Source organism: Chenopodium album, chromosome 3 (genome assembly GCF_948465745.1).
Source record: "Chenopodium album chromosome 3, dcCheAlbu1.1, whole genome shotgun sequence".
In the NCBI taxonomy this organism is placed as follows: domain Eukaryota; kingdom Viridiplantae; phylum Streptophyta; class Magnoliopsida; order Caryophyllales; family Amaranthaceae; genus Chenopodium; species Chenopodium album.
This window is the reverse complement of record NC_137836.1, coordinates 66422361-66431251: the sequence shown is the minus strand read 5'-3', so window position 1 is coordinate 66431251 and position 8891 is coordinate 66422361.

Below are 8891 nucleotides of genomic sequence, written 5' to 3'. Positions count from 1 at the left end.
AACTAACACACAAGTATATAGTATACCATAACACAGCACCATCTAGTGGTTTAGTGTTAAGACAAGAAGCATGCATAGAGAGCAAATATTCACAAAGCATATAGGCAAAAGAAACATAGTCATTCATCATCCAAAACCGATTAAAAACATCGGCCAAATGTACCAAATTCGCAAGTTTTCCAAAAGAAATTAAAAAGTGCCCAAAATATTACAGACCCAAAAAAATTTGTTTCCAAAAGCAAATAAACATAAGTTTTATCAACATAAAGAGGCTGCAAGGAAAGGTAGGTTAAGAAGCAATGCTCTGGTCATCATCAACAGCAAGATCCTCCAGCTTCTTGCTGATTTGAGACACTATGTCCTTCACGATGGACTGTCTCCCTTGTTCAGAGCTTGAGACCAGCTTCTTGACATCAGTGCTCAGAATGAGCATGCTCTTCTTCAGTTCTGCCATGTTTTACTTTGAATCCTCTTGTTCCTTCAGCACCTTCAGGAACATATCCTTCATCTCCTTGACATCCTCGCTGGGAACCTTTGATGGGGAACTGAAAGCTGCGAAACCTGTTCCTGCAGATGCATACTTGCCCAGACTAGGAGAGCTTGAGACTTTCTGTAATTCCTCTTCCACCCCAGTCATATCAATGCAAATGGGTGCAGAGGGCTCCTTTTTCTTCATCAGCCTCAAAATCTTCCTTTTCTTCCTTCCCCCTGTCTCAGTCACTTCCTCAACCACCTTTTCCTCTTCCTCCTCTTGAATGTCCTGCACCACTCCCTCTACTATCCTGGCAGCCCTCTCTTCTTCCCCCTCAGCTAGTCCACCTACTTCCTTAGGCCTTTTCTCCTTTTCCTCCAGCACAACTTCAAAACATCCATCCACAACCTTCATCTTATGATTTTCAAGGAAAATAGGTTGCATGTATTCGGTGTTTTTGAGGGACAGAGGTTCTTTATCAGTAAAGGAGATGCCAAAGCTTTCGAAAACATAGGTAAGTAGGTTACCATATCCCACCTTCCATCCTTTTGGAACACATAGAGAAAGGTGTTGGATCATGATGGAGGGAAAGTTAATTTGGATCTTTTTGGCTAGGAAATAGATGAGAACAGAGTCAAGCTTGTTGGCACTGTCTCTCTTTTGGGTTCGAGGAATAATGTCATTGAAAACGAATTTTATCAGAATTTTGTCAAGAGGGGTTAGGTCATTGTGATTTATGTAGGTTTCCTCTAGGTCTCCACTTAGAAACTCTACTATCTCATCAATATTTGCATCAGGAAGAGGGTTCCTTATCACATTACTCTTAAAATACAAGTCATATCCAGTATTAGGTACATCAAACAACTCAGCCAAATACATCGCATCAAACTCAATTTCTTTTTCATACACACAGCAGCGAATAACACCTTTAGAATATTTGAAACTTTTGCAAAAATCCCTCATAGCATCAACATACATACTCCGATTAAAGCATTCACTCAACAAATTCACCCAATTTTGAGCCTCAACTAAATCAAGCAATTCATACAACTTAACAGACTAACACCAAGGAAGATTAATAACAAAACCTGTCACAAAGTGATCACTGATCTTATCTTGCCGTTTCATGGCTACTGGCTTGTCTCGGTAATTGACCCCTAGTTCCGGAGCGCTTTTTCGAGAAGACTGGGATTCGGTAGTTGAATCCACTTTTGGAGGCTCTTGGTCATCAATGGGGTTAATTTTCGGTGGGATTTCCATGGTAATTTCTGGAGTTGGTTTTGTGTTAAGGTCGGCTTCAATTTGGGTTTTTGGAGAGGTAGACATTGGAGAGTAGTTTCGATCGGAGTGTTCAATTACATTGGGTTTTTGGGTTTTTGCGTTTCCCCTTCTTTTTGTGTGGTGTAAATTTGTGTGAGGCTGACATCTTTTATGGTAGAGGTAAATTGGTGAAGTGAGGTGTCGCTTGGGAGGTGAGGTGAATTTAGTTGATTTGACACTCATATTTATTGCTTAGGGAAACGCAAACCGTGTTTCAAGAGAGTAGTGTAAGTGGGCTACTTTTTGAACAAAAGATAATGATGAAATTAGATGCATTCATCCGATTTATTTGTGTTTAGATAAAAAGAATTTGGAATTTTGAAAGATAGATAAACACAACAATTTTATCTTTTGAATATTATCAGTAAAGAAAACCTGCAAATACAACTTGATACACGGAACAAATCAACAAGGCTCATGCAACCAATTTTGGACTTTCCATATTCAATGTCTCTCAAATTTACATGCCTTTAGTAAATATTACTCCTGCTCACAACCTGTCTTAACTATGTAATTAAACATATAACACTTGTGCATAGTATACAACAGATTAAGCATGTCGGTTTGAGTTTCATACCTGAGGGAACTTGATGCATTTTTCTCAGTATAACTTAATCATCCCAAGTTCCATTCTCATCTTCTCATGCCTTTCTCTATTTAAGGGTTTTGTTAATATATCTGCAATTTGATTGTCAGTGTGGCAGAAATCTAATTTAATCAAACCCTTTTCAACATTATCCTTAAGGAAATGATGCCTTATATGAATATGCTTAACTCTTGAATAATGGACTGGATCTTTAGATATGCAAGTTGCACTAGTGTTATGACAGTAGATAGTAATGCAATTAAATTTAATACCAAAGTCACGTAACTATTGTTTTATCCAGAGGACTTGAGAGTAACAAGCAGCTGCTGCTACATAATCAGCCTCTGCAGTAGATAATGTAACAGTATTTTGTTTCTTGGAACCCCAAGAAACTAGATAAGAGCCAAGGAACTGAACCATACCTGAGGTGCTTTTCTTATTGACTAGGTCACCTGCATAGTCAGCATCTGTGAATTCTCTAAGCATGAAGTCATCACTTCTAGGATAGAACAGACACAGGTCATCTGTTCCTTTTAGGTATCTCAAAATTCTCTTAACAGCCGTTATATGTGATTCTTTAGGATTAGACTGAAATCTAGCACACAATCCAACACTAAAGGAAATGTCAGGCCTACTGGTTGTTAGATATAGCAATGAACCAATCATACCTCTGTAAGTGGTTTGATCCACACTTGTTCCTTGTTGTAGGGAATAGTTTCAAGCCTTTAAAATCCCACTAGCTTGAACCCTACTGTGATCATACACTAAAGTACGGTGGCGTCCAAAAGGGAAGAAGATAGAGCAAAAGAGTCGCCAACAAGTTTTTAAGGAACTTGTAAACCGTTCACGAGGTGAAGGTTACACCCCTTAATGATCCAAGAGATCGTCAACTCCATAAGGTCATGAACCAAATAAGGGTTCGGGGATGAAGGTACAAATCCAACCTAAAAGAGATTGAACCTGCCCTAATAATAGGCCTCTACTTTATTCTGCTCGTATTCATGTGCGCTTTCTGACTAACATACAATCAATAGGATTAACCCTAAACCTGTTTAATCTATGTTGGTTGAATATTAATGCACAAATAAACTATTATTGGCGATCACTTGAATTTATAATCACAATTAACCCTAACAAGATTATTAAATATCTTATTAAGCATGATTACAAGTACCAAATTCCCTTTAAGTATGCATAAAAGGCGTGATCAAGCAATAAATATAAATAATCAAGCAACACAATAAATAATCAATATCATGAATAATAATTATAATAATAATAATCTCATCATAAATAAAATAATTATCATCAAAATAATAATAAAAATAATAATATTCATAATCATAAATTATAACGATTATAATCATAATAATGTTCATGTTAATATTAAAGCATAATAATTGCAAGATCCTAGGCATGATACTAACAAGATTAATAACAAACCCTAGCATGTCACTAAGGAATAAAAATCAAATCTTTAGTCCTAGCATGATACTAACATGAATAAATATTAGGAAGAATATAGGAAGCATCGTACTTTTAATCATACTGATATTAAAAGTTACCCTAGACATGATACTAGGAATCAAAATAACAATCTAAGCATGATTTCTAAATCATAATATCAATTAAACCATTAAAGTACTTACTTGGATGCCTCGTACCTCTTTCTAATAACAAAATACACACGTTAGTAACTTCAAGGAAAATGATAATCAAAGCAATTAAATTAAATAATTGAAATAGAGATTTGGGACTAAACCCTCATAAATTAAAACCATTCACGTCTAGGGCGAAAGCAACTTCGAATATGGTTAGGTGTATTTAGATCTTGCGAATGCGGAATTTTGTATGAAAAAGCAAGAAAGAATTGAAGAAAGAAAAGAATGCTAAAGAATTAATATTATTGAAAGTTGATGAATGATGAATGACGATGAATGAATTGTAGATGAATGAATTGTGGATGAAGACTTGTGAATAAAGAGAGTTGATGAGAATTAATGAATGGTAATTGGTAATTGGTAAATGAAAACGGAGTTTTTGATACGATATTTATAGAGAAAATCATCCAAAAAAGATAATTTAACAAAACAGAGTCTGAAGATCGCAAAACAGCATTGGCGCCAGCCCTGGCTAGTTGGCGCCAGCACCAATGGCTAGCGCCAGGCGCCAATGGCTAGCGCCTGGCGCCAAGGCCTGGGGTTGGACGCCAAACTGGTTTTCAACGCATTTTCGAAAATCTGATATATTTCCCGTACTGGAAGATAAAATAATATAATTCCATCGAAAATGCTATTTGATCTTGATTAAAACTCTGAAGAGTCCTAGTTGAATTAGGAATGATAAAGAACTTTCTAGAATGTTCTAGAAGACTAAAACCATTCCTAATTACATTAGGAATGATAATCATATTAGGCCCTCCCCTAGATCATTGGGCCGTACATAAAGCTCAAACCGGGCCCAATTTAGTAAATTGGCCATAACTTCCTCAATATTCATCGGAATTGGGCTTATAATATATCGTTGGAAAGGTCTTTGCAAGCCCCATCCAACTACACCACTATTGGACCCATATCATGGACCAACCAAACTGGATTGGCTGTTTTCTTAAAATAAAGTTTTCAAAAACAGGGAGAAGAGAAAAGAAATAAAACTTTCCGCAACACTAGACCTTTCCACACTTTCGTTTCATTCGATTATGATTTGACGTGATAGGCACTCATCATCGGGTTTGGTTTTGGGGAGACACAAATGGGTGTCTACAGAAGCCCCCACTTTAACTAAGGTTGGAGAAACGCAAGTTCCGAAAGCGAAAGTCAAAGTAACGATAGGGACGGAGAATGATTCAGAACGTTCTGCGATCCTAAATCAATCTTATAACGCCGACACCTGCAAAACTAGCGTTAGTTAAACGGATAAAAGAGTTAAGAAACGCGTATCTTGCACCGTCGAGCACACGTCTCTGAAAGTAATCGATTGTTGCTGTATTGCTGTTTTGATGACCTCCTGCAAGCTAGAGAATGCCATCCCGCTTGAAAACCGCTACGCCCGTAACTGCTTCCCAAATTAGAAGATTGCTTCGCCTGAAACTATCTTCCCCGCTATGATAACATTCCACGTCCAAGGGAACATCATCGAAGATTATTTCTCTCGAAACAATCCCCATCCACATTGATAATATTCCACGTCCAAAGGAATATCATCGAAAATTATTTCTCTCGAAATAATTCTCATCCGCATGATGATAATCTTCCATGCCTAAGGGAATACGATCGAAGACAACTTTTCCCGAAATTACCTTCAGTTGTTTATGACAACTTTCCGCAAGCTAGGGAATGATGCCGAAGATATCTTCTCTTAAAGTCATCCTCATTTGATGCGATAATTTTCCAAAGGAAATTACCAAAGATCCACGCCTGTCGATCTTTAAAAGTTCGCCTGAACTTTGCCTTTGCTATGCCTGTACGTCGGCGCTCTTTTGCTTTGAACCTGTATGTCGGTGCCCTTTGCTCTTGAACTTATATGTCGGTGCCTTTTGCTAATAAGCCAATGCTTAGGCGCTTTAAGCTAAGTGAGACAATCTTTTTATCAGGTCGATCACTTTACGTAATCAAGCCGATTACTTAATCATGTCAAATTGTTTAGAAGGGCTAACAGGCGTACCAAGGAACCCAAAATATATTGCAGAAGGCTAACACAACCCCAACCAGTGGCTGGCTGCTTTGGCGTCGCTGAAAATCCATCAGCGTCAGCCTAATGGCATTAGCGCCCGGCGCTGGCGTTGGCGTCAGGCGCCAAGCCTAGAAAATGAAGCCAATGCCTAGGGACTGGCGCCAGCACGGGAATCTCTTTAAATTCCCGTTTTCGTTCATTTCTTGGCTCTGTTTATCGCGAACGCTGCTCGAAGAAACCGAAAGCTTCAATTGATCGTTGCTCATTCGTTTCTCAACCGAATTTGCTCAAATTTGTTGCAAATCAAAGCTCTTTTCATCCATTTTCCTGATGTATGTAAGTTTTCTTCAAACTCACACCGATTTTTATGAATTCTTGGCATGTTTATTCACGAATTTCATGAAAATTCGAATTCTATGATGCTCAATTTGCTTTGTTTATCAAGTTTTATGCCATGAAATTGCTTGTTTATGTTTGTATATTGCCTTGGGAGTAATTTGAGACTTGTTTGACTCAATTTGGTGAAGAAATGAGCAATCTGCCATTGTTGGACCTCTTAAGGTCGTGAAGAACAATGTGGTTTGTTCTTGACGTTTTTTTGCTAGCAATTCTTGTTCAATTTGTCACAATAATCACTATAGTGTTGCAAGAAATTGTTTGATTGCTTGAAAAAATGCTGTCATGCTCAATTTGAATTTGTGCTCTGTTTTAGTACTACGTACTCTGTTTTGGGCGAACATAGTATTATGCGGCTAGGCGAACCTTAGATACTGCTATAGAACCTTAATTTATGATGATTTACCACAACGTAGCATGGCTAGACAACGAGGCTTAGGTTCACGGTCCCGAAACACTAGACGGGAGCATGAGCCCGTGGAGGACGACGCCACACCGTCCACTTCGCTTGGTCGGCTCCCAGAGTGGGACGAGCAGACCTTGTTCTTTGCCCCTCTCCACCACATTTCTGAGAGGGTGAGACGGGGAACCGAGCTTGGGAGGACACGACATCACGGCTCTGGCTGCGATGGTCTAGGCGATTTGTACAGGATGCACATCGCCAGAGACCGCGAGACGAGACTCCTATGGGAGTCCTGCGGGCTAGTTGCTCTGTTCGAGACCTCCGAGGCTATGGTCGCCTCCAGCGGGGGTCACCACGTAGTACGCACTTTGGTGGAGTTCTTCTGGGACACCACCAACACCTTTCATTTTCCCTGGGGCGAGATGATGGTCACCCCTACAGACTTCAGTCTCATCAAAGGAATGGAGTTCATTTCTATGTTGTTGCCGTTCGACGGCGGGATCGACGTCTTTTCTCCAGAGGTCGAGGAGTTGTTGGGGCCGATTGTTGTTCGGGCCCGAGCTGAGGTCGAGACGACTCAGTTCAGTGCTAGAGGGATTCGCCGCTCGACGCTGGCAGCGGCTCTTGATGATGATGCGACCACCCGAGAGCAGCGGGTGCGCATCTTTGTGCTAATGTTGTTGTCAGGGACGTTCTCCACTGACAGGGGTAGTAGGGCATTGCTTTACTACCTCCCTGCTGTCCGCGATCTCCAGCGGATCGGGACTTATGACTGGGCCAGCTTGGCCTACGCTGATTTCGTTCGCGCGCTGAGGGACTCGTGTCGTCACTGGTCTTTTAGGACGAACGTCGCTTTGTCTGCTTTCTGAAAGGTCGTAGAGGTAAACATTATTCCCTATAAAGTTTAGCCCTACATGTTAGTTAGCATTTACTCACGCTTTTAACTTTTTGTAGATCTGGTTCTACGAGCACTTTCCTTCCGTGGCGCCGGCGAGACCATCGCCGAGGGGATATCCGGTGAGCGCCTCTTGGGGCGGCCACCATGTGGACATGTCTAGTGCACGTGTCCGGAGCCAGATCATCTCGGTGCGATTTTAGTGTTTATCTTGCTCTTCTGCGATGTTTTAGACATATTCTTGCCTGATTAGTGCCTTTTATAGGGACCTGAGGTAGTATATCGACCATGGGGCGGTTGGACAGTCCCTGGATTAGCCGCACAGTACTCTGCTGAGCGTCGCTATTTTCTGGGGACCTACGGAGCGGTTGTATACTTAGGGGAGAGAGTTGCTAGATAGCACTCTTCTGATGTTTTTGTCGTTCCTGCTCCTCCGCCACGTCATATGTTCGATGAGAGACAATTGTCGAGCATGGCCGAGGGGTCTGGTTCCCTCTGGCGGTCCCATGTGATCCTTGGGCGGTGTTATGCTGAGGAGCTACTTCCTTTATTAGCTCCAGCCCCTGTACCGGCCGAGGATGTGAGGGTAAGGCTCTTAACTTTTTATTTTTCGCTAAGTAGCCCCCAAGTAATACCTTACTGATTTCTTTTTGTTTTATCAAGATGGTTCCACTGAGTTTGTGCCGCCCCGTATGTCCATCCACTACCAGGGGATATACGGGCCGATCGAGGAGATGATTTCTCCGGCTCCCGAGGGAGAGCGCTTCGTGGAGCGGTCGATTCCTCGCCACCAGACTAGTGTAAGCCTAGTTTTAATTCAGAATTTTGTATTCAGTTATCATGTATTTTCACTGACATATTTTTTTAATAGTTCTCACTCGAGGTGATTTCGGCTATGGCACGATGTATAGATGCCTTCTGAAGCCAGCTCTTCCGGATGAGGAACGCGGCTACCTGTTGTCGGGACGACGTTGTCCGAGAGGTAACTTTTCTTCACTTATTATTTCTGCATTATGGCTTCAGTTTTACCTTGTTTCTGATTTAATTCCTTTTGCAGGGTCAGTCGATCGCTTCTCACACCCGTACGAGGCCTGAGGGGCGGAGAGATCCGGCGAGGTCTAGCTCGAGACGTCGTCGTACTTCGTCA